The sequence below is a fragment of the Lepidochelys kempii genome, chromosome 3 (assembly GCF_965140285.1).
Source record: "Lepidochelys kempii isolate rLepKem1 chromosome 3, rLepKem1.hap1, whole genome shotgun sequence".
Taxonomy (NCBI): Eukaryota; Metazoa; Chordata; order Testudines; family Cheloniidae; genus Lepidochelys; species Lepidochelys kempii.
Genome location: NC_136382.1, coordinates 124,093,331 through 124,121,049, shown reverse-complemented (window position 1 = coordinate 124,121,049; position 27,719 = coordinate 124,093,331). Strand labels below are relative to the sequence as shown.

The window sequence follows — 27,719 nt, the reverse complement described above, 5'->3', positions numbered from 1 at the left end:
TGTACTTAATTATCAGGAAATATTACACAGCTCACCAGTTCAAGCAAAGTGGTCAAAGAAGTCCCTGAGCTCTTCCTATAAGATGAATAATTAATCAGAAGACCAAAAATCCTTGAACACTGACAAAATAAAACACAGACAAAGTATCCAGAGTGTGTCAGAGATGTTCCTTTTACAATTACAGAGAGATTTAATTATCCATTTTTCCCTATCTTTGTATTCTTTGTATCTTTGAAGACTAGATATCACCAAAAGGTGAAAGAACAGAATAATAAATAGAATAATCTTCTTCAGTTTATAATTTATTTTTATCCAGTCTAAAGGCATACTAGGCACCTCACATAACAGATAGTTTAACCAGTCTCTGGCTCCACCCACAATCATTACCTACTCATGATCTATAAGTACCTACATGAGAGAAGATTTCTGATAATAGAGGATTCTTTAATTTATCTGAGAAAGCCATAACAAGATCCAATAGCTGGAAGCTGAAGATACACAAGTTCAGACTCAAAATAAGGTGAAAAATTTTAACACGGAAGATAATTAATGATTGGAACAACTTAGGGCGGGTCTACACTACAGCCCGAATCAGCGCTCTGAGATTGATCCACCAGTGGTCAATTTAGAGGGTCTAGAGAAGACCCGCCAAATCAACAGCAGATCGCTCTCCAGTCAATCCCTGTACTCCACCCCTGAAGAGAAGAGTAAGGTAAGTTGACGGGAGAGTTTCTCCTGTCGACCCCCTGCAGTGTAGACCCTGCAATAACTCAATCTAAGGTACGTCGACTCCAGCTATGTTATTCACATAGCTGGAGTTGTGTAGCGTAGGTCGACTTATCGTGGTAGTGTAGACATAGCCTTAGTTAGGGTGTAGTGGATTCTCTATCACATAGAGTCTTTCAGCCAAGATTGGATGGATATCCTTCTGTAAAAGATATACGCTAACTCAACCAGAAATTATGGACATGATGCAGAAATCACTTGGTGAAACTTTATGTTTGTGTTTACAGGAGGTCAGACTAGATTATCATAATGAACCCTTCTGGACTTAAAATATGTGAATCTTCTAAACATGACATAACAAGTGAGGTGGCACATAAACTATATAGGAAGGGGATGATGTAGGACAGAATTACATAAGTAATAACATACAAAAACTCAGTTAGTTCATGTAGACTTCTTAATGAAGAATTATCTTTCTCTCTTACCCTACTAAGTAGTAATTTAAAAGTGTAATTAGTTTATTTCTTGTAGGTTTTACAGAGGAAGTGTCTTCAAAAGGAATCTGAATGAGGCAAAGGTGGTTTATTGGTGGATTCAATCTCTGAAAAATGTCCAGACATATTGGGCAGCATGAAAACATTTGTGCAATAAGGAGATGAGGTTGATCTTATCAATGGAGTGGAAAGATGGGAGGGACACAATAAGAGACCACGTCAGATACACGGGCAGAGGCACAGTGGTGATGGGCATAGAAGTCAAAGAAATTAAGTTTTGAACTTGATACAGAGAGTGAAGGCAACTACTTGACGATTTTAATTAGTGGGGATGTTTACATAGTTACAGCAATAGGCAAAAAAGAGTCTTTTGGCAAAACAATTTTGAATTCGAGGGGAGCAACATGGGGCAAAAAGCCCAACGAGATGCAGGTTTCTGTAGTCAATGTGGGAGATTATTAGAGCCTGGCCAGGCAATCTAACAATAGGGATGGAGAGGAATTGGACACATTTAAGAGATGTTATGAAGGAAGGAATGGGAGGATTTGATCACATCTTGGAAATGGAGAGAGCAAGGTGTCAAAGATGACTCCTAGTTAGTGGTCTGGGAGCCAAGCTGGATGGAAGTGTTGTCAATCATGATGGAAAATGGAGATAAAGAAGATGATAAAGGTAGAAGAAGGAGCAGCTAAGCTTTGACCACATTGAGTCTGAGATGACAGCAAGCAATTCATAAAGATATGTCAGAGAGAAAGTGAAAAATGTAATTCTGTACAGACAGGGACAATTTAGATTTGGAGAAGCAGATGTGACAAGCATCTGCACAGAGATGACCTCTGAACCAATGAGAGCTGATAAGGTATAAAGGCATAGAAAGATGGGGAACAAGTACTGAGCCAGTCCTGGTACAGATAAAATGGGAGTACAGGGGAGAAGGAACTCCAAAAGGAAATGCTGAATAAGCAAGTGGAGAACTTGAAGGAAAATGAGAAGACATTGCCACAAATTCCAAGAGAGGATAGAATACTAAAGAGGAAAGAATGAATGGCTATGACAAAGGCAGGAGAAAGATCAAGGAGGACATAGAGGTCTTTAGATCTCACTAGGAAAAGACCACTGGATATTTTGGTAAGAGCAGTTTCAGAGAAGGGAAGCTGGTGGAAAGGAAACTGAAATGGATCCACAAGAAAGGGAAGAGAAGGAAAGCAGGGAGGGAAGGGATCATATTGGATTTTGTTGATTTTTCTCCTTAAAGAAGCTGGTAAAATCTTGACAGAGGAGAGGATGAGGAGAGGCAGGCTGGCCTGAAAATTGAGTCAAAAGTGGCCAACAGGCAACAGGAGTTATGGATTGAAGTGTCAATGAGGGAGACGTCTATTAACTGACATCATAGGTGACACAGTTGAAGGAGGAGAGGACAAATTTTTAAAGAGTAAAGTCAGTTGGATCCCTGGTTTTCCTCCAGCAGTGCTCGGCAGTGTAGAAACAAAAGCAGAATATCAGGTGTTGGTAAGATTGGGGTTTGTTGTGAGAATCCTTGGATGAGGAAGAAGGGCAAAGGATTCAAGGATAAACGAAAGAGTTGAGGGAGTCAAGCACAGAGTCAGTGAAGGACAGGGAAGAGAGAGAGAGAGTAGGAAAGGGCTTAAGGCTTCAAGAAAAAAAATCAGGATTGTTGATGGTTTCGGAGGTCACAAGAATGGGGGAAAGATGGAGAGCGGGAAAGGAGTGAGTGACACTAAAAGAGAAAATTGGTCAGAAAGAGGAAATTCTGAGATTGAAAGGTCAGAGAGGAAGCAGTGCTGGATAAAGATGAGATCAAAATAATCCAGGAGGGGAGAATTTATTTAAGGTTGAAGACCAAATTGGGATTTAAGGGGTAAAGAAATGGGAGGCTAAAGGATCAGATGTACCATCTAAGTGAGAATTTAAATCACCAAGAACAAAGGTGGAGGACTGGAAAGAGAGGGAGAGAAAAAGGAATAAGTCAAAGAAGACACAAGAAGGGGACAGTGGATAGCAACAGAGTGCAGTGAAAGAGGTGACTAGACTTTGATGTAAGTTAATATGAAGGACATGACAATGTTATGGGGACAAGGAAACTGCTGGAATTGATATATAATCTGATATAAAACTGAAAAAGGAGCCCTGTCCTTATAGTCAGTTACTCTAGGTTCATCAGAAACCTCCTAAACTTCCTCTGTCTCTGATGCCTGCTTGGCTAAGTAGAATTAATTGCCTTGGGAAGGGAGAGTGTCTGTTTTGATTTTCTCTGAAAAATAGCAGGTTTTCCTGCTTGACAGCCAGAATTTGATAAAAAAGGTATTCCTGCAGCCTCACCTCACTAGAGTAAGATAGGGTCCCGTTTTTATAGGGACAGTCCCGTTTTTGGGGACTTTTTCTTATGTACGTGCGTATTACCTTCCAACCCCCGTCCTGTTTTTTCACAGTTGCTATCTGGTCACCCTATCTTAAGATCATATACCAGGGGTTCTCGAACTGGGAGTCGGGACTCCTCAGGGGGTCATAAAGTTATTATGTGGGGGGTCGTGAGCCGTCAGCCTCCACCACAAACCCCGCTTTGCCTCCAGCATTTATAAATGTTAAATATATTAAAAAGTGTTTTAATTTATAAGGGGGTTGCACTCAGAGGCTTGCTATGTGAAAGGGGTCACCAGTACAAAAGTTTGAGAATCACTGTCATATACATTTTTGAAGCAGTACGAGGAACAGCAGAGTTTCTTCCATGGCTTTTGTGCTGCCATAATGGCTTTTTCTAAAAAAGTTGATCAGCCTTAAAATGGCAAATCCAGGATTATCAGATGACTTTAACAGAGTGTTGACTGTCAATTTGTAGGCCTGGAGACAGATTCACAATAGTAACTTTACAGGGATTCTCATAAGTGGGATTCTTTTTTTCTTGGTTTGTTTGTTTCTGACTTACTTTAGCAATTTTCTTTCTGTCACACAAAAATACTCTGTTGGAACCATCTCCTGATGAGGTAAAGTGAATAGTGCGGCCACAGGAGACAGAAAGTAACACTGCTAACTTTGCTTCAATCTGACTAATGCTACTCACCATCATTCGGGACATTTAACCTACAAGCAATCAATCTAGATTGATGTATCCTGAAGTACAGAAATCACCATTTGAACTCATAATTTAGCCCAAGAGAACAATGTAATTCTCACTTGGACATATTTATTTTCTCCAGCATCTGATTTACTAATTAACTCCCACTAGTTTCATTTCCTAAGAACTACTTTGTATTGGTGACCTTAACTGGAATTGGCTCAGGAAAGACCTAAGCACTCTGAATTGCTTTGTTTTATTTTAACTGCAAAACAACTCATTCTTAAAGAAACTACAATCAATCCACCTGATTTCTCCAAAAGACTAAGTATAAGTTAATTGACCTATGGCTCTCTAATGTAGTATACTAGATTAATTCTGTGAACATTTTGTTCAGCAACTTCAGTGACCAAATTCTCATTGCACTTTGGTTGCTTTTTGCCTCACTACTATACTTATTTAACATTTTATGACCATGATTGATGACCCTGATTCTATATAAACTAAATTTACAGGAATAGTGAACCAATTCTAGACCTTCAAATTTTTAAAATATTTTTAGAAAATCTTTTAAATGTTAATCTAGAAAGATAGATCCATTTTTTAAAAAGATTTCTTTTGTATGAATCAATGTTTCATTCTACATAGACAAACTAAGGAGTCAACCATGTACTTATGAGTGAGGTAAAACTTCCATTGAAATTACTCTTGCCTGAGTAATAATTTCAGGAATGAATTCCATGACAAACTTGGTACTTTAGGAGACTGTTAGGATTTGGAGAGATTTTCATTGTTATAGGGTTAAGATCACACAAAGAAAAAAAAAGGTCAAACAATATAAACAAAAATTATCTTTTACTTAATATACTATTTAGTAGTTATAACTGAGAAAATCCTGGATAATTATCCATATGAAAAAAATCTACGGAAGGAAGATGAACAAAAGAAAGTAAAAAGAAAAGGAGTACTTGTTGCACCTTAGAGACTGTGCCACAAGTACTCCTTTTCTTTTTGCGAATACAGACTAACACGGCTGCTACTCTGAAAAGAAAGTAAGTACACTGTACTCTTTAATTAGGGTTTGCATCACCATTACTGCTAGTTCTTACAAGGTATACTATACATTTCAACCAATCACAGAAAGGTCTCAATTAGCAGACTCTGAAATGAGGTTCATAATGATTAATGAAGTAGGCACCAAACCAAGCCACAAGCGTACACGTGCACTCCTTTTCAAAATGCGTTCTAAAACTAGACTCCAGATTAATTCCTTGCTAGTTTAAAAGCAACCAATATTTAATTTTATTACAAATTGATATTTGTGTTATATATATTCATTGACAACAAAGTTAAAGTTGCCTTTAACTCATGCTCTTCCAGAAAATTGAGTTCAGCAAAACTCAAACCTCTGAAAACCAGGAAATGCAAAATTAAGGTGCATGCCAAAACAACTTTTACTCTGCCAACTGGAGCTGGAAATAGCTGCTGAGATTTATCTGCACGGATTCTAGCTGCATCCATTTGATGAGGTGTAGACAAATTGAATAGTGAAGGAATTAGATGGAGTAGCTTGGCAGAGCTGTGATTTGTGATATGAGGACATTTGGAGGGCCCTGCACTCTAGGAGGGTCTGATCCCCATCTCTCTGACTGCATTTGTGTGTGATCATAGGAAAGAGGTACATATGTACCTCAAGAAATCCAGTATGCCTCATGTCAGTCATTAGTTCTGAAGGTTGTGTCAGTAACAGTATATAGCAGTTTTCTTGTCATCAGCGATCAGCAGCAAGATGGGATATGATAACGGTCTGTGGGTTTAATGATGGATAAATGAAAGTATAGCATTAAATGGCAACCTGTGCCTACGAGTGAAGGGGTTGTAACTTTTAGTAGATGTGGGTTGTTTCTGTGGAATTGACCAAGAGTTTGAGTATGGGGCAGGTATACGTTATGTCCCCTGTTTCCTGAGTGTTCTGCACTGTCTACAAAGACAGAGTGTGAGTATATGTGTAACATACATATTGTAACATCACTCAAAGAGGGAAGAGTTACAGCTGCATTGACATGTACCTTAATTCTGTATTTCTTGGTTTTCAGAGGTTTACATTTTGGTGAACCCAATGTTCTGGAAGGGCACAAGACATTACCAGGCCAACTAAAATCAGTGTTAACCAAGTTTTGTGTCATTGAATTTCCTACATTTTTTAACAGAAAGAGAAATGTTTTTGTAGGAGATAATATTCAATTAGGCAGATGTAATTATTATGTAAATTCACGAATGAAGAGCTACTGTGGCTACCTAAAGCTAAAGGGTGTTGGGTGATTTTAAAATGGTTTGCCCCTCTTCTGTGCACCTTGTTATGGTAGAATGCTGATAAAGGTCATGCTTTGAAATATTTGGATGGTGAATTTGCTAACAGAGCAGGAAAAGAGCCCAGACATGGTCTATGTCCCAAACTTTAACAGTTTTATTCCATGTTGGTTACAGTAACTTTAAGTGCGTGAAAGAAGAATGGTGTGTCTTTCTCCTTGTTCACCTCCTCCCCTGCAACATATAGCTCCACTGACAGCTCAACCTCCCATTCCAATCCATATAGGCCAAGCTGCAGACTGAGCTAGGCTTTGTGACCCACTCTGCCTCCACCCAGTCTCCCAAGCCATGCCTGTGGCCCACCCAGTCTACCCCATTTCCAAGCTAGCCCCTTTTCCTTACACTCCAACAAGCTCCCACACCCCATGCAGAGGTGGTGTGTACCTTAACTTCGTATTTCCTGTTTTTCATATATTTAAATTTGCATTACCACCAGGTCTGCCCAGATCCTGACACACACACGGTAGAGGAGAATGTGGGATTTACAAGGTCCCTGCCCCTAATCTCCCAACTCCTCCTGCCACCCATCCCCATGTCACACCTTGCCGTTTCCCACCCCTTCTGTCCCATTCTCCCTAAACCCCAGTCCCTCCTCCTGGCCTGAACTCCCCCAAACACTCTTCTTCCCCCATCCCAATTTATTCTGCTCCTCCAGCCCCTAATCCCTCCCAGCAAGCATTGACATGTGTACTTTTCTTTTAAAAAATAATCTGAATACCTTCTGAATTATCTATGGTATGTAGATTACATTTCCCCAAAATTTAAGAAAAAAATACTTGATCGGCTCATTGTAGCAACATGGCTAAAGGTCTTTCTCGAATTTCTTCCAAGGATGAGTTTTGAACAAGGCCTGGATGTAGCTCAGGTTCCATGACCACACAACGTCCCTTTGAGCCACCCAGGTCATATGAGATGGGAAACCCTTTTGGCTTGTCTTTCTGCATATGCATATTCCAATCTGTTTGGTGCATGATCTTATCCAGGCAGCTTAACTCTTTTTTGAATAAATGTATCAATATTGATTCCCCAAAAGGGGTAATTACCTTACATTACCTGGGATAAATACTGAATCACCAGGAACATTTTGGGCATGGTCAGAGCCATGTTTTGAGCCCCAAGTATATGCACAAAACATTGGTAGAATGTGTCAATGTTAAGAAATTATGCTTTTTGTGGGGCTGTATCTCAGGAACACCTTGCTCAAATGACCCCAAATTTCAGTCATTAACCCTATGCTGCACCCCTATAAAGTGCAGCAAATTTCAAGGCAATTCAAGTAAGCATGTAGGTTTTAGAGCTGGCACTGACCTTGCAATTTTTCAAAAATCTGGTTTTGAAATAGCTAAGTAACTTCGCAAACTTTTTACACATACCTTAACAACAGACAATAACACTGCAAATGTAAGAAGCTAAATTACATATGTACTGACCAGTAAGTTTATCCAACTTTCATTCTTTCAATTTTGGCCACTTAACACAAATCCTGATTGGCAGGTAAAAGGCACTAGATATTTGTTAAGATTCTGTTGTGCCTCCAGGGTTGCAATTAAGGCTATGGGCTGGTCTATGCTATGGCGCTAGATCAACATTTGCTGCATTACATCGAATTTATAATGTATGTGTCTACACTACCGAGCCCTTTCCGCCAACCTAAAGGGCTTGTAAAACCGATGCCTGTATTCCACCTCGGGGAGAGGAGTAGCGCTAAAGTCGACCTTCCCAGGTTGAATTAAGGGTAATGTAGACACAGTGCTGTGTAATTTGACTGGTTTGGCCTCCAGGAGGTATCCCAGAGTGCTCCAATGTCACCGCTCTGGACAGCACTTTCAACTCAACTGCACTTTAGCCAGGTACACAGGAAAAGCCCCGGGAACTTTTGAATTTCATTTCCTGTTTGATCAGCGTGGAATGCTCACCACCACAGCTAACCATGCCTGCTCAGGTCCACAGACGCGCTCCAGCGTGGAGCATACAGGAGACACTGGATCTGATTGCTGTGTGAGGAGAAGAGTCTGTGCAGGCAGCTCTGAACCAGCAGAAGAAACACTGACATCTATGCCAAAATCACACAGGGCATGGGGGACAAAGGCTACACTAGGGACACACAGCAGTGCCGTGTGAAAATAAAGGAGCTCAGGCAAGCATACCAGAAGACAAGGGAGGTGAATAGTCACTTTGGTTCTGAGCCACAAACATGCCACTTCTATAAGCAGCTGCATGCAATTCTAGGCGAGACCCCACCAGTACCCCAACACTCTCTGTGGATACTTCCCAGGGGTCCCAGGCGGCCATGGGCAACAGCAAGGAGGACATTGTTGATGAAGAAGAGGAGGAGGAGGAGGAGGAGGCGAATGCACAGCATGCAAGCGGAGGAGCCATTCTCCCCAACAGCCAGGACCTTTTCCTAACTCTGGAGCCTCCCAGGACCTATTGTTGTCGGACTGTGATGGCAGGGAAGGCACCTCTGGTGAGTGCACACTTGTAATAACACTACAGGAGTTAAATGCAATTGTAATTAATGTTTAATTTGAGATAAACAATTGGGATACAGTGGCGGCCAGTCCAGCCACTCAAAGGGTGCTCCCCGGAAAAGGCTGTTTATGTGCCAAGAGATTCCCCACCAAAATATGTCCCCGGGTGTGCCCGCACACCACCTACCCTTTCTTGTCTGCTTACTATGCCTGCCCGCAAACTGAAATCCGCTGCCCAGTGCTTTGCCATGTGTTGTACCTTACTGGTAGGCACTTCTTTTAGAAAACAAAATGTGGCCATGTACCTCAGGGAATGTATTTACTGCTGTGAATTGTTTCACTCATTGCAAGAGTTAATCTTTTGTTTTCAACAATGTATGTTTTTCCTTGCAGATGCAGCATTGTCTGTGGGTGCTTCCTCCACACCAGCACAAAGGCTGTCCCAGATTAGAAGGCAAAAAAAGCGGACAAGGGAAGACATGTTCTGTGATTTGATGCATTCCTCTGACAGGGCCCAGCTGAATGCATGGAGGTTTACACTGTCAGAGAGCATGCACACCAACCAAGAGGGCAAGAAAGCATGCAGGGAACAAGAACATAACATGCAAGAGGAAATGTTGTGGCTTATGGGGGAGCAAACAGACACGTTAAGGCATCTGGTTGAGGTGCAGGAAAGGCAGCTAGACCTTAGAGTCCCGCTGCACCCAATGATGAACCAGCTGCCCTCCTCACCAAGTTCTGTATCTTCCTCTCCCAGACGTCCTAGAATGTGCGGGGGTGGGGGTGGGGAGCTCCATTATCCCTTGAACTCAACTCCAGGGGATGGTTCATGAAGCAGAAAGCTCTCATTCCCACAGCTTTGATTGCTAGACAGTACAACTGTAGTAAGCTACGTGTCCTTGCCCCTCCTGCCGTGTTATCAGGCCCTTACACCCTAGTTATCTTTGCTATTCATTGCTGTCTCTGTTCAGTGTTTGTTAGCATAATAAAATACATGAATTGAGGACAAGAGGCTCTTTATTCACTGTGCACACTGTGGTTCGTGAGGGTTTAGTTTACAGGACAGTACCTGCAAAAAAGAGAGCAGCTTGATAAGGAACAACACACAAAATTGTCACATCAGTGTTGGATCATTCATGAAACTGGTTTTCAAAAAGCTCTCGGAGATGCAGTGCGCCTCGATGTGCTCTTCTTATTGCCCTAGTGTCTGGCTGCTCATAATTAGCAGCCAGACGATCTGCCTCGACCCCCCACCCCACCAGAAACTTTTCTCCCTTACTTTCACAGATATTATGTAACACACAGCAAGTAGCAACAACAATGGGAATATTGGTTTTGCTGAGGTCTAACCTAGTGAGTAAACTGCACCAGCAACCTTTTAAACATCCAAAGGCGCATTCTATAACCATTCTGCACTTGCTCAGCCTATGGTTGAACTGCTCCTACTACTGTCCAGGCTGCCTGTGTATGGCTTTGTGAGCCATGGGAGCAAGAGGTAGGCTGGGTCTCCAAGGATAACTATTGGCATTTCAATATCCCCAATGGTAATTTTCCAGTCTGGTAAGTAAGTCCCTTTTTGCAGCTGCTCAAACAGCCCGGAGTTCCTAAAGATGCACATGTCATGTACCTTTTCTGACCATCCCACACTGATGTTGATGAAACGTCCCTTGAGATCCACCAGTGCTTGCAGCACCATTGAGAAGTACCCCTTGCGGTTTATGTACTGGTTGGCAAGGTGGTCCGGTGCCAAGATAGGGATACGCGTTTCGTTTATTGCCCCACCACAGTTAGGGAAACCCATTGCAGCAAAGCCATCCACTGTGACCTGCACATTTCCCAGAGTCACCACCCTTGATAGCAGAATGTCAGTGATTGCATTGGCTACTTGAATCACAGCAGTCCCCACAGTAGATTTGCCCATTCCAAATTGATTCCCAACTGACCAGTAGCAATCTGGTGTTGTAAGCTTCCACAGGGCTATCGCCACTCATTTTTCAACTGTCAGAGCAGGTCTCATTTTGGTATTTCTGCACTTCAGGGCTGGGGAAAGCAATTTGCAAAGTTTCTTGAAAGTGGCCTTACACATTTGAAAGTTATGCAGCCACTGCTCCTCATCCCATACCTGCATAACTATGCGATCCCACCAGTCTGTGCATGTTTCCCGGGCCCAGAAGTGGTGTTCCACTGTGTCAACAAGCCCGGCTGCCACTGTCAGCATGTGCAAATTGCTCCATTCCATGACTTCAAGCACAGCTATTTGCATGGCATCACATTCTTTCGCGTGGCGGCTCCTGGCTAGGCTCTGCAAATACTGCAGGATGATGCATGAGGTGTTTGTGACGCTCACAACAGCTGAGTACAGCTGAGTGAGGTCCATTCTTGCCTCGTATGGCATCTGCACAAGTAACCCAGGCTTAGGCGTGAAAATAATTGTTTGCTGTTGTTTTCAGGAGGGAGGGAGGAGCCAAGTTCATCATGGGAGGCTGACGACTTGTACCTAAAACAACTTGCAGAAATGTTTTTGTCCCATCAGGCATTGGGAGCCTAACTCAGAATTCCAATTAGTAGCAGGAACTGTGAGATAGCTGCCCACAGTGAGTCACTCCATGATTCGATGCAAGCCATGGTAGGGGGGATGCGCTCTGCTGACGGAATGTGCATAGTGGGGACATACAGCATCGATTTTGTAAAATCGGAGGCTAAATGTCGACTTAAATAAATTCGACCTAAGTTCATAGTGTAAACAAGCCCGAAGTCTACACTTGCAGAGGTTTTGCGCTGTCAGTTTCATTGGTTATAGGGAACCACTGAAAGAAAAGTGCTGGTTTGTGTACTCACTTACTTCCACAGATGTCAGAGAGTGTTTACATTTGCAGCACTTCCATCGCCAATGAGAGCAGCGCACTGAGGGCAGCTATCCTACAGTGCAGTTCTTTCCAGTTTGATGATAGGTCTTGTGGGAAGGGGGGTGATTGCAGGGCATCCTGTGTCCCTGCACTGCCTCCTCTCCCCAAACACTGATCAGCTCCAGTAGCTCAGAATTGCTCCAAGAAGGGGATTGTTTGCTCCGTGGAGCAGACATTGCCACCTGATCAGATGATAAGTGAGCACTTGCCAAGAAAACAGGAAGGGGAGTTTCAAAGTTCCTGGGGCTTTACAGCAGGAGGGGTGTATGTCTATTTACCTGGTGTCAGAGCAGCAGAACTGCTGGCCAGAGTGGTCACCTAGACACTGTGGGATATCCTGCGGAGGCTAAAAGATCTGTAAACAGGAAGAATGGGTCTTCACTTGCACATCACCACAAAAGCATCGCCAGTAAGAGCTCTCTCATGGAGGTGCTTTTATTTTTGCAGTGAAACTTCTGAGTTTCACTGCAAAAAGTCATTGGCAAGTGTAGACACTCCCATGGTTTTTGCGCAAAAAAGGGACTTTTTCCTCTTTAAATGTCAAGTGTAGACATGCCCTAATATAAAGAGCAATCCCTTTATTTACCACATCAGGAACTACAAGCTTGATGCTTATTATAGCTGCAAATCCTAATATAACCAGCAGTGCTAGGAATGTAACTAAGAAATTCAAGATCTCTACACAGCAGCCCCTCAGCATATTACGCCCTCATTCTGCCCCTTTTATGACAAAGTATTTTATCTTATCTGACATGTATTTTATCTAAGAAATAGTTATCAGGGAGCAGTAAATTTTCTAGCAAAAATAATGCAACTATCCTATCAAAATGAAAACCCATGGCAAACTGCTTACATGAATGTCAAATTTATCAAGGACTCAGCTATTGCTGTGAGGAATCACTCAATTTTTCACAGTATTTTTGCTATTGTGCTTCTCAAAAAATATCCAGCAGTTTTTTTAATGCAAAATGAGGCTGTTTGTTGGCTTTATAGTTGTTTCTATTTTATGTTGATGACACAACTTTGTACACAAAGAAAAAGAGGCTGAAAAAAACCCCAAAGTAATCTTAATATAAGATAACCAGCATGCATTTTAGAACACCACCTCAATTATAATGTTAATTGCACTGATGCTGCCCTCCAAAAAATATTACAAACATTTTAAACAAAATTCACTGGTGACAATCACATCCCCAAAAAGGATCAAGTCTATAAACACTGCCTTGCAAGAGCTTTACCTTTTAAATACACACGTCAGAATAACAATAGCATATTTATATCCTATAATGGCTCAGTCCTGCAAGGTGCTGAACATTCAGCCGCAATTTAGCAAAATATTTAAGAATGTGCTTAACTTTAAACACATAAGAACAGCCATATGGGTCAGACCAAAGGTCCATCTAGCCCAGTAATCTGTCTTCTGACAGTGGCCAAGGCTAGGTGCCCCAGAGGGAATGAACAGTTAATCATCAAGTGATCCATTCCCTGTTGCTCATTCCCAGCTTCTGGCAAACAGAAGGAACACCATCCCTGCCCATCCTGGCTCATAGCCATTGGTGGACCTATCCTCCATGAATTTATCTAGTTCTTTTTTGAACCATTCTCCATGAGAATTCTCATTAACTTCAATAATTCCAGGACTATTCATGAGTCTAAGGCCATGTCTATATGAATAGTGCTGCAGCGACACAGCTGTACCCAAACAGCTGTGCCACTGCAGCACATCTGGTGAAGATGCTCTATGCAGATAGAGAGCTCTCACGTCGGCATAAAAAACCCACCGCCATGAGTGGAATAAGTTATGTTGGCAGGAGACGCTCTCCCAACAACATAGCACTGTGCACACAAGCACTTATGTCAGTGTAACTTATGTCACTCAGCGGGGTGGAATATTCATACCCTTGAGCGACATAAGTTTTGCCGACAGAGGCTGTAGGGTAGATATATTTGAAGTGTGTGTTGGGTGACAAACGAGATCCACTCCAATTTAGACTTACATACTTTCTTGTAGCCTTTATTGAGTATGTTTTCACACAATGCTATTATCACCTCTGAATTACTTATACATGTAAAAACACAGCACGCAAGAAAAATAATTGGCCAAATTACCTCTCCTGGCGTTAGGGCGACTTTTTCTTTTCTTTGATCTCTCTTATGTTCTTCCCATTTTTCTCCACTCTCCTATTGTCAATCACTTATCTTTTAAACCTTGTTTCATAACTTAGCCCAGACTCAGCTTACTTCGTTACCTCATCTGTGTACCTATCTAGTGTAAACCCTGACTAAGCATTCTTCTGCATAAATCACAATCACTAATCTAAGCTAATACATCTTTGCTTATCCTACAAAAATTCATTTTTATTTGTCTCCTATCATTTGTTCTCTGCTATTAATCTAACTGGCCCCATTCAGTTGCTCTTAATTTATAGGTCTGTTTGTGTGGCTTTGGGTTTTTCCTTATTAGGTTGTCTTGGAGGGGCATGTGAAGTTAAGAATTCCCTCATTACATTCTGTTTCACCCTGCTATTTACACAGACCAAGTAAGACACATAAACCAGGTTTTGTGGTTTGCAGATCCATGAACATTTTTCGGTTAAGTTGTGGAATGCTGCATCAACAGGGATACTTACAAAAACAAAATTCCTTCATATTTTCATATATATAATTGTTATAGATATTCATTTTTCTACCATAATTTTGTATATATATTTGACTAACATAATTCATTACACAGTTTGCCAGTAGGTGGGATCTGTGAAGGGACTTAAGCATTGCAATGCTGAGCATCACAGCACTTAACTTTTAGGCACCTAGAAAAATCAGAGGAGCAACTTTGTGATGCACAAAGCCAAGTTAAACATTTTGGCTCCATATACAATGAATGGGCACCTCAGAATGTAATCCACTTCTTGTTTAGCCAATCATTCAGACAAACATGTTTGTTTACATTTGCAGGAGATAATGCTGCCCGCTTCTTGTTTACTATGTTTCCTGAAAGTGAGAACAGGCATTCGCATTGCACTATTGTACCCGGTGTTGCAAGATATTTACGTGCCAGATGCATTAAAAGATTCATATGTCTCTTCAAGCTTCATCCACCATTCCAGAGGACATGGGTCCATGCTGACGATGGATTCTGCTCAATAGCAATCCAAAGCAGTGCAGACCAATACATGTTCATTTTCATCATCTGAGTCAGATGCCACCAGCAGAAGGTTTCTTTTTTGGTGGTTCGGGTTCTATAGTTTCCACATTGGAGTGTTGCTCTTTTAAGACTTCTGAAAGCATGCTCCATACCCCATCCCGATCAGATTTTGGAAGGCACTTCAGATTCTTAAAACTTGGGTTGAGTGCTGATAGCTATCTTTAGAAATTTCACATTGGTATCTTCTTTGCATGTTGTCAAATCTGCAGTGAGTGTTCTTAAAACAAACAACAGGCTAGGTCATCATCCAAGACTGATATAACATGAAATATATGGCAGAATGTGGGAAAACACAAATCAGGAGACATACAATTCTCCCCCAAGGAGTTAAGTCACAAATTTAATTAACACATTTTTTTAACTTGCATCATCAGCATGGAAGCATGACCTCTGCAATGGTGTCCAAAGCATGAAGGGGCATACGAATGTTTAGCACGTCTGGAATGTTTAGCAGATCTTAGCACAACCTTGCAATTCCGGTTACAAAAGTGCCACGCTAAGGTGTGTTCTTACTTCCAGGTAACATTGTAAACAAGAAGCAGGCTGCATTATCTCCCATAAATGTAAACAAACTTGTTTCTCTTAGCGATTGGCTGAACAAGAAGTAGGGCTGAGTGGACTTGTAGGCTCTAAAGGTTTACATTGTTTTGTTTTTGAGTGCAGTTATGTTACAAAAAAATCTACATTTGGAAGTTGCGCTTTTCATGATAAAGAGATTCAACTATGGTACTTGTATGAGATGAATCGAAAAATACTATGTCTTTTGTTTATCATTTTTACAGTGCAAATATTTGTAATAAAAATAATATAAAGTAAGTATTGTACACTTTGTATTCTGTGTTGTAACTGAAATAAATATATTTGAAAATTTAGAAAAACATCCAAAATAATAAATTTCAATTGGTATTCTACTGTTTGATTAAAACTGTGTGATTAAAACTGCGATTAATTGCGATTAATTTTTTTACTGACGGTTAATTTTTCTGAGTTAATTGCATGAGTTAACTGCGATTAATCGACAGCCCTACTATTAACGTAAAAAAATATTTCAATACAGTATACCAAAATTGGAAATTTTAAACATTAATCTAAAAAAAGGCAAAAGAGTCCATACTAAAATTTGAATAACAACCTTAGCACTCTTCTACATCTATGAACATATAGTAGTCCTGAATCTCTGTTCCTACTGTAATTGGAGCAGGAATAAAGGGGGAGGGGACAACTATAAATGTGCTGTAGTCAGGAACCATTTGGCAGTTGTTAAAGCAGCTGTAGGACTAATCTAAATTATATTCTGCTTCCCATGGTCCTCCATGGAGCCGGAGAAAAGGTGAATAGCTGTAGCACAACAGTGTCTGGTCACATCCTCTCCCTGCAGCTGTCTCGCTCCCTCCCTCTCACTCCCTGCCTCAGCTGAGTCCTGACATGCCTTCTACAATAGTGGCTGGAACAAGATTGGTGCATAATCCTTATGCCAACTCTGTGCTAGTCAGAGAGGCCCCCTATGCCGCAGGTATCATCAGGTGGTCATTTCTGTCCCCAAAGTGGCATAATGTCCTCAGAGTCAGTGTAATTGAGAGTCAAGCCCTATGAGGATTTTTCATTAATACAATGATCAGAGCAGTCCCTAGGGGATGGTGAATAGGGGCAATTGCTCCTGGCTCCGTACTTTGGGGGGCCGTGAGGGCCGGTGCAATTGGCCGGCACTGTATGGGCGGTGGGTGAACCGCTGGCTGGGGGAGGCTACCACCAGCTCTGCCCCTTCCACCTGAGGGACAGCATGCTGGGAGGGAAAGCGCATGTTGGCACCGCTGCAGCTTCCTCAGCCCCGGAGCCCCAGGAGGGAGAGCACGTGGCGGTGGCACTGCAGCCTCCTCACTCCTGCAGCGCTGGGAGGGAGCACACGTGGTGCCACCGCAGCCTCCCCAGCCCTGGGAAGGCAGGCAACATAGCCCCAACCCCCTGGAGCCCAGCGGTGTTGGCAAAGCGGGGCCCGAGGGGTGGGTGGGTGTGTGTGTGTGTGTGTGTGTGTGTGTGTGTGGGTGGGTGTGTGTGGGGGTGGGTGGGTGGGGCCAGGCTGGCTGTTTGAGGAGGCACCCCCTACCGACCCCTGGTGTGGTCTGTCCCTGAAGTGATGTCACTTCTGCCCCAGGCCCCGCATCCCCGTAAGGATGATCCTGACAATCATTTAACACTCTGGGCATGCCAGGGCCAGATTTAGGGGCAGGCAACCCAGCCAACCGCCTGGGGTGCTGGGCTCAAGGTGCTCTTTTTGTTGTTAGCAGCAAGGAAAATAAAATGTTTGAAGTAAAATGCTTCAGTATTCCATATGTGGTTTCATTTTTCACTAACCTCTAGAATGTTCTGGACCTTTGTAGAATCTTGTGGAACTTTCCTGACTTTCTGAGAACTACATTTTCCTCGAACTTCCTAGAATGTTGTCAGCCATGCCCTCGCAGGTATATAAGAGGCACAGCATCTCCAGTCAGTCAGTGAGATATAAGAATGAAATGAAATGAGAGCCGAGCTGCAATATTGTGAACCTTGTTTTATTATGCAATTATGAAAGTGTACTTGTGTTTTAAGACTTGAGTGTAAGTAGTGACTAATAAAGGACATATTTAATCAGATGCCAGAGATATCTATCAAACCCCTATCTACACAACAATATAACAGATAGTGTTACTTTTTTTGCCATGCTTAACATATAATGTTTGATGACTTTCTAAGACTGCAGAACATAGACTTTTGCTCTCTCTAATACTGTCTGTTTTTCCCCATAGAAAATAAAAAATGCCCCTGAAGAAGCCTTCAGGAGCTCAGTATATTAAGCGAAAAGCTCAACTGCAATCTAGTTTGCAGCAAGGGGCAAATTTAATAGGAAAATATCTGAAACAGAACAACTCAGACCAGATTTTAGGCAGTAGCGATCGTCCTAACACAGAAGAAATTGAGGAGCAAAGCTTAAAATGATGGAAGTCCTATTATTAAAGAATTAGCAGATTTACCTGAAGATAAGGAATGGAAATTTAAGAAAAGTGATAGAGAATTGTCCAGTTTTCCTCGCGGCATAAAGGAGAGAAACAATAAAGAAGAATGTGGCTAACATGAAAAGGAGAGGTTTCAGAGTAACAGCCGTGTTAGTCTGTATTCGCAAAAAGAAAAGGAGTACTTGTGGCACCTTAGAGACTAACCAATTTATTTGAGCATGAGCTTTCGTGAGCTACTGCATCCGATGAAGTGAGCTGTAGCTCACGAAAGCACATGTTCAAATAAATTGGTTAGTCTCTAAGGTGCCACAAGTACTCCTTTTCTTTTTATGAAAAGGAGAGTAATGATAAAGAAGAATCTGCCTCGCATGATGACGGAAACAGCAGTGAGAAACTGCACACCACAAATGAATACATCAGATCCTGCTTTATGACCAGTGATCCTAAACTCTGCTGATATTGGTCACAGAATTTTGAATGAGCCGGGAAAAACTGAGGATATGATGTTTTCAGTAAATGAGCAAAAGAGACACTTCTCAAAAATCACACTGAGAGACTGCTTGAGATTGCTGAGAAGCTGATTTGGTGTTTGCTAGTTTAGTCTAAATCAACTGACAAAGTGTTCTGTTTTTGGTGCAAAATATTTGACAAGAATGCCAAATGGTTGCTTGTGCTTTCTGGGTACAATTACTGGCATAACTTAGCTGATGATGGGAAGCAACATGAAAAGTCACCATTTTATGGCCTACTCCAAATGGATGGAGGTTGAGTCCAAGCTCAAGCTGAATAAATGCATAGATGTAGAAAACCAGCATGTTATTAATGTAGAAATCCAGCACTGAAGGAAAGTGCTCAAGCATTTAATCTCAATTACCGTCTTCCTTACAAAGAATAATTTGGCTTTCCAGGGCTCATTGGATAAATTGTTCACTGAACATAACGGTAATTTCCTCGGTTTGGTATAGCTCCTTGGGAAATACGATGATGTCATGCATGAACACCTACACTGAGTAGTTCATAAAGAAGCTATTGACCACTAATGCAGCAAAACAATTCAAAATGAACTGATGGACCTTATGGCACGGAAGATGCTTGATAACATATTGCTGCAGCTTGACAAAGTGAAGTACTACACCATAATAATGAACTGCATTCCCGATGTTAGTCACAGTGAAAAGATGTCATTTACAGTAAGATTTGTTGATTAGGAGGATGGCTGTATCTAAGTAAAGGAACACTATCTCTTTCTGATCTGTGGATGACTCTACAGGAAAAGGCCTAACAGAACTGTTTACGAACATTCTGAATGAGAATAAAATAAAGCTTCAGGACTGCTGCAGCCAAGGCTACGATAAGAGCACGAACACGAAGGGAAGAAACTATGGCGTTCAGGCAAGGATCTTTGTGCTGAATCCAAGAGCTTTCCTCATGCCTTGTGACTGTCATTCCCTCAACCTTGTTGTGTCAGATACAGTGTCATCTTCTTTAGATTCAGTATCTCTCTTTGGAGTACTGCAAAGGATATGCATCCTGTTTTCAGCATCAACTATCAGGTGGGAGATCCTCACAGACAATGTTACAAATCTGACCATGAAGCCGCTAAGTGATACTTGCTGGGAGAGCTGCATTGACAGCATAAGGCCACTGAGAAACCAAGTGACTGAAGGTTACCACAGCCTGATGGAACTGGCGAGGTCGAGTAAAGACGAGGCTGGAATCTGACACGAGGTGCAAAGCATGGCAAACCAGATCACTGACTTCAAATATCTGGTCTCAATTGTGGTGTGGCACGATATTCAGTAAATGCTGAAAGCAAGGCATTATACATTCAGTCAGTGGACATCGTGACCATCACTACTTTGAGAAGCTGCCTTGATTTCATTGTGGCCTACAGAGACAACGGATTTGAAGATGCCATCACTGCTGCCAAAGAAACAGAGAAAAACTTAGGAGTTGCACCTGTCTTCAAGGAAACTTGTATTCATTGGACGAAGAGACAGTTTGGTTACAAGGATAGAGATGAGGTGATCAGAAGCTTGGAAGAAAAATTCAAGAGGAAGTTTTTTCGCTCACTCGTTGACACTGCTTGAGTGTCCATCAAAGAAAAGTTTGGACAAATGAAGCATCATGAAAAAACCTGTGGGTTTTTGTATGACCTTCGTAAGCTGCTGGCAGAAGGAAAACACTCTTTAACAATTGTATGGGCCTTCATCAGACACTGACACCCGGGGAATGTTCAGATGTCAATGATAAAGACCACTATGTCGAACTGGACAACATCCATTACATTTTGCCATACAGGAAGCACTCTCCAACTCCAAGTTCTCCAATATATTCATGATGCAGAGCTGAAGGACACTTTTCCTAATGTGTGGGTAGCTTTGAGGATTCTGCTCACGCTGCTGGTCACAGTTGCGATTGGTAAATGCAGCTTTTCGAAGCTCAGACTCATTAAAATATATCTTTGATCGACGATGGCCAAGAAGAGACTGATATCACTTGCTATTTTATTGTTTCAAAATGCCATTGACTAGTCTTTGGATCTCTCTGAGGCTGTGCTTCAGTTCACAAGGGCAAAGGCAAGAAAATCAACCTTTTGAACTAACGGATGAGGGTTAACATTCTAAGGCTATCACCTATTTACTCCTGAGGGAATTATGTGCCAAAAATTAAAAATTTTGTGCACAATATTTTAAAATTCTGCAAAGTTCTGCATATTTTATTTGTCAAAGTAACACAGAAACACAACAACAATATAATCACACCATTTTCAATTATTTTGGTAATTTATTTCAAAATACTTGTGTCAAGGTTCCTCCCCCACTCTGAATTCTAGGGTACAGATGTGGGGCCCTGCATGAAAACCTCCTAAGCTTACTTTTACCAGCTTAGGTTAAAACTTCCCCAAGGTACAAATTAATTTTATCCTTTGTCCTTGGAATATCCACTGCCACCACCAAACTCTAACTGGGTTTACTGGGAAATGTAGTTTCGACACATCTTTCCCACCAAAATCCTCCCAACCCTTGCACCCCACTTCCTGGGGAAGGTTTGGTAAAAATCCTCACCAATTTGCATAGGTGACCACAGACCCAAACCCTTGGATCTGAGAACAATGAAAAAGCATTCAGTTTTCTTACAAGAAGACTTTTAATAGAAATAGAAGTAAATAGGAGTAAAGGAATCACCCCTGTAAAATCAGGATGGTAGATATCTTACAGGGTAATTAGATTCAAAACATAGAGAACCCCTCTAGGCAAAACCTTAAGTTACAAAAAAGACACACAGACAGAAATAGTCATTCTATTCAGCACAGTTCTTTTCTCAGCCATTTAAAGAAATTATAATCTAACACATACCTAGCTAGATTACTTACTAAAAGTTCTAAGACTCCATTCCTGGTCTATCCCCGGCAAAAGCAGCATATAGACAGATACAGACCCTTTGTTTCTCTCCCTCCTCCCAGCTTTTGAAAGTATCTTGTCTCCTCATTGGTCATTTTGGTCAGGTGCCAGTGAGGTTACCTTTAGCTTCTTAACCCTTTACAGGTGAGAGGATTTTTCCTCTTGCCAGGAGGGATTTTAAAGGGGTTTACCCTTCCCTTTATATTTATGACAACTTGTAAGTAAATACTTGAAAATGGTGTGATTATATTGTTGTTGTGTATCTGTAATTGATCCATAGTTAAGATGGCAATTAAATTTCTATTATAAAACAATGCTGGTAGTACCTTATAAAACACACAAAAATAATAGCAATCTCATCATTAGTATGTTACCTATAGAGATGAGGTAGAATTTTTCTATCATATTTAAAGAGAATTGGACAAGGAATTTATGTATTATGACACCTAAAATATACATATTCACTAGAAGCCAAGGCAGAGATCAGCCGGAAATGTTTGTGGAGGCCTTCTGCATGGAGCCAAGTGAGCAAAACTACAATATTGCCATCCCCAATAATTCAAAAATCATGAGTTGTGTCCTCAAAATCATGAGTTTTTTTTTTTAAATTGTGGGTTCCTTTTATTGGCTTTTTAGTTTCTGAGCTTTTATGGTACAGTAGGGTAATGTTTTCAAGATTTTTTCTGGAACCACACTGGCTAGATTTTATTTTTTAATATAAGCTGAGAGATCCTCATGCAATCTCTTGATTCCAGCAGCTGGGGCTTCAAGAAAAAACATCAAATACTTACACAACTTGTGAGAAAAACCAAAGAATGACTTAATAATGAGATTAAGAAAATGCCGCTACAGATGTTAACCCCCAAGACTTCTGTTAGCACCCTGTCTTCCTTCTCCCTGGAACGCCTAAGCAAAAATGGAACCCCGCTTTGAAGATCTGCAAGGTGGGGGAAATAGGGACAGTTTAGCATCTGTGGGCAGCATATTAAGGTATATAAGATTCCCGTCCCTGCTCCTTCTTTTCACCTCATGCTTCGTCTCAGGCACCATGCAATAGGCCCCTGGAAAGTTATGAACCCCCTTCGCAATCGTCCTGCTTATCTCCTATTGCACCCAGGCCCCTGTGTAATGTGGGCTCCTTCCTCCATTTTCCTGCTGTTACTGGGCACCATTCAGGTGTCTAGAGTGAAGAATTCCTCCCCCAACTACCTTAATCCCTCACAAGCCTAAAGGGATTTTTAAACTTTCACATTCTTCAAAAATAATATGCGCATAGACTACTGATATGTGGCTGTTATCTTAACTTCACCTTTAAAAAATGTGTTGTAGAATGTCAGACCATAAAAGAAGTGTATATTTCACCAATTAAGATTTTTTCATAGACTATTTTAGCACATGAATATCTCTGCTCAATTACTCTGTTTTAAAAATCCAAATTTAAACCAACTTAATCCTCAATTAGCCCTTACATCCTTTTGGCATTTCTGCAGAAATCTGATTTAGAAATAAAGTATTTAAAAAATCATGCACACCATATAAGCAATATGTGATTGCCTACTAACTTCTTTTAAAAATACACCAATATACAGAGTTAAAGACAAATGTATGTACATGAGGGCATACATCTAAAACACTGTCCATTGAAATACAAAGTAAAGCATTTAAAGACAGGCTAGTAACATGTTCCTTGATTGGCCTTCCTTAATCTCAGCCAAAGTGAGTCATCCCTTTATCCTGAATAGTCATCTCTTTTCCTGAATTCCTCCCATTAGGATTATTTGAATGTGCAATATGTGATTTTGTGCATTCTAGAGAGCATACAGAATGAGAAAATGACAGCTGGTGGAGGAATACTAGGGTAGATATCAAAGCAGGATCCCCTTCTAATATCATCTTAAAGGCATGCTTGTGGGAATGCACAGGGAGTAGGGGTTACATATGAACTTTTGTCTTCTTACATTTAATTCATGTTGGAAGGGACCCAGAAAACCTCTCAGACCCTAGACTGCAAATTTCAGATTGCATGTGCTTTGATTTGACTGTGTAATCAAATCATTGCTTATTCAGATAAGAATACCAATGCTTTAAACTGAATGTGTGACCATTAGTACTCACAAGTATCCTATTTTTAATGGGAGAGGGAATTATTTTTGATGCTCTTCACCCCTCTGGTTATGAGAGGCTACTGATTCTGTGGATGCTTGCGTCTGCCTCTCATTGGCCCCAGTTAAGCAAACAATTTTTAGTCCAACTTGGTATATCAGTTCATCTGTTCCACAGTTTTTGAAGAAAAAACATATTAGATCAGTAAAAAGTTACACGTGAACAAAGAAAAGGGATCCCAGTTACTTTAGGATCAGAAACATTTTTCTTTTGGTGTATATCTATTAAGCCAGCTATCTAAACTATAGTAGAACCTCAGAGTTATGAACACCAGAGTTACAAACTGACCAGTCAACCACCCATCTCATTTGGAACGAGAAGTATGCAATCAGGCAGCAGAAGACACACACACACACACACACACACACACAAAGCAAATACAGTACAGTACTGTGTTAAACGTAAACTACTAAAAAAATTAAGGGAAAGTTTAAAAACAGATTTGACAAGGTAATTTCTGTGCTTGTTTCATTTAAATTAAGATGGTTAAAAGCAGCATTTTTCTTCTGCACAGTAAAGTTTCAAAGCTATATTAAGTCAATGTTCAGTTGTAAACTTTTGAAAGAACAACCATAATGTTTTGTTCAGAGTTACGAACATTTCAGAGTTACGAACAACCTTTATTCCTAAGGTGTTAGTAACTGCGGTTCTACTGCGGTAATACATTTTAAACACAGTGAACTAAAACTGAGAACTCTTGAACTTTTTACCAGACTAGCCAGGGGATTAAATGTTTCTATCTACTATTGGGGTGGTGGGAGACTTTTCACCAACAAGTTCCATGTTGCACCGGGGTAGTAGACCTTGTATCTTTCATGCCTAGGTAGGTACCCTAACCACAAGGCTATAGAGTCATTCTCACTCTTCTTGGCCCAATGACTATTTAAGTATTTATACAAAGTACAACAGTTTCAAAAGGAGATATTCAGAGAGCCCTACAAGAGACTATTCAATAGCTACATCCTAAGACTAGGGCAGTCTCCTGAGAGGTGAGAGATCCACATTCAAATACTTTCTCCCCATTGAGCAGAGGGTGGTATTGAACCAGGGGCTGGGTGGTATTGAATCACTAAGTTAAAATTATAAAGTGGATGCTACCATGATCTGCTCCTCCAGCATTTCTTGCATAAAATGGCTTAGATACATGACTCCAAGAGAGGGTTCATGGCCAAAGATCCCAAGCAGAGATAAGTACCAAACTCTCTGAGAAGGGTGAGCGTAGGACATACCCTCTTTTTCACATCTGCTGTTGTCTAGTTTAGATGGGAAGCAGCCTAGCCTGCTGGCTTTTGTGGTTCCTATACTTAGGTACATATTGCCTGGGCACCTAACTCAGGCTTTGTGGATTCCAGTAATTTTCACAAGGCCTCACATCTGAAAAACTCTTAGGCATCTATGTCCCAGTTTCAGGCACCACTGTGATCCACAATCTTTCTCCCACTCAGCTACCACTTAACCCTGTGGGTAGCTAATCTCAGGGCATGTCTACACTACAATCTTAAATTGACCTGTTAGGTTGATTTACAGCTGCCGCAGTACTTACTGATGTCCACACTACCCTCCTGTCGATGGTGCGCGTCCTCACCAGTAGCGCTTCCACTGACTGAAGAGGGACAAGGGTGGGGGGCTGAGAGCCCAGGCTATTAGCTCCATGCAGCTCCCCATTGGGAGCCCAACTGCCCCCAGAGGCTTCTTGCCTCCCTGCTCTGTGCTGGAAGGGGGAGGGTTGCTGGGGTGGGGGGGCAAGCTGCTCCCAGCTGGGAGTAGGGGGGGAAGCCACCTGGGGTCCAGTCAGTTGCCATTCTCCTGGTGGGGAGCTGGGACCCTGAGGGGCAGCAGGGCTCTGTGACAGGTTAGATTATAGAAACCCGCCTTGGGAACTGCCATGTGATGTGCTGAGACTACCTCTGAGCCCATTTTCCCTGGCAGCGTAGAACTTCAGTGCTCTGCTTGGTTTGAGCCAGACACGCTAGCCTGCTACAAACGCAGACCCAGGTCTGAACCACATCCCCCAAAAGCCGCAGGCTTAACTGAAAACAGCTTAAGAAGTGTTCCTGTCTTCAACACTCAGATACCCAACTCCCAATGAGGTCCAAACCCCAAATTAATCCGTTTTACCCTGTATAAAGCTTATACAGGGTAAACTCATAAATTGTTTGCCCTCTATAACACTGATAGAAAGATATGCACAGCTGTTGCCCCCTGCCCCTCCCCGCCCCCCGGTATTAATACATACTCTGGGTTAATCAATAAGTAAAAAAAGATTTTATTAAATACAAAAAGTAGGATTTAAGTGGTTCCAAGTAATAACAGACAGAACAAAGTGAATTACCAAGCAAAATAAAATAAAACATGCAAGTCTATGCCTAGTACAGTAAGAAAACTGAATACAGATAAAATCTCACCATCAGAGATGTTTCAATAAGCTTCTATCACAGACTGGACGCCTTCCTAATCTGGGCACAATTCTTTCCCCTGGTACAGCCCTTGTTCCAGCTCAGCTGGTAGGTAGGGGATTTTTCATGACTGCAGTCCCCTTTGTTCTGTTCCACCCCCTTATATATATTTTTGCACAAGGTTAAAATCCTTTGTCCCTCTCTGGGTTCCCACCCCTCCTTCTAAATGAAAAAACACCAGGTTAAAGATGAATTCCAGTTCAGGTAACATGATCACATGTCACTGTAAGACTTCATTACTCACTTGCCAGTGCACAGGTATACAGGAAGACTTACAAGTAAACAAAGCCATCTACAGTCAATTGTCCTGGTTAGTGGAAGCCATCAAGATTCCAAACCACCATTAATGGCCCACACTTTGCATAATTACACAGAACCTCAGAGTTATATTTTATACTTTTAGTTTCAGATACAAAAATAATATATACATACAAATAGGATGACCACACTCAGTAGATTATAAGCTTTGTAATAATACCTTACAAGAGATCTTTTGCATGAAGCATATTCCAGTTACATTATATTCACAGTCATTAGCATATTTTCATAAAATCATACAGAGTGCAATGTCACAGGCTCCCAGCAGGGAGTGGGGAGCCCGGGGAGCAGCCCAAGAAGGGAACCTGGGTGTCAGGATGCTTTGGAGCGGAGACCTGCCAGCTGCCAGCTGGGGAGCCAGGAGCTGGCTTTCTTGTCAATTTCATAGCTCCAAGACAGCCAACAACCTATGTTAGCAATGCTGTGTCATCCTAACTACACAACATAAACCCTTAGCTTCTCATGGAGTAGGGTACTTACCTCGGCGGGAGCAAGACTGCAGTGTAGACACTAACATAGTTAGGTTGACATAAGCTGCCTATGTCGATCTAACTCTGTAGAGTAGACCAAGCCTCACTCTGCATTTAAATTTTTGCTGTAAAAGTCCCTGAGGCATCTAGGTTTCTGCCTCTGGGCATGTTGACTGCTCCTCACTTTAGGTGACTGGACACCTATATAATGCCTACGCCCCAGCACAATTCTCAAACCAGCAGAAGATAGGCGGGGCTGATCTGGTTGGGATGCTAAGAGCTGGCTTACTGGATGAGGCCCCATTACAAAGCCCGCCAGAGGAAGCTATGGTGGTGGTGCCTCTCTTACAACTTACAGCTCTCTAGTTAGTACATTCATATAGCACACCCAGGTTCAATTACCCCTTCTGCTGTAGGGAGAGCAAGGATTTGCACAGAGGGTCCCCCACTTCTCAGAAGGGTGCTCTGGGGTTTGCAATATTTTGATGTGAGTTTCTCTCAATCTCTCCTCTTGAAGCTGTTCCACTTTGGACATCTCCTCCTCCTCAGTAACTCTTATTGGCTAGTTTAAATGGTTAAATGGTTCCCAACCTCACATGCTGGGTTTTGTGGGTCCCGTTATCACACACTGATCTCTCCCCATGCACTGTATAGGAGGCTGGGCACCTAACTC

At 41.7% G+C, this 27,719-nt stretch overlaps 1 protein-coding gene across 5 annotated transcripts in view; it reads right to left on the bottom strand.

The window, feature by feature from the left end:
* The window catches only part of PACRG (parkin coregulated), a 493,217-nt gene that overhangs the window by 458,577 nt on the left and 6,921 nt on the right, over positions 1-27,719 (bottom strand). The gene's annotated exons all lie outside the window — the stretch shown is intronic.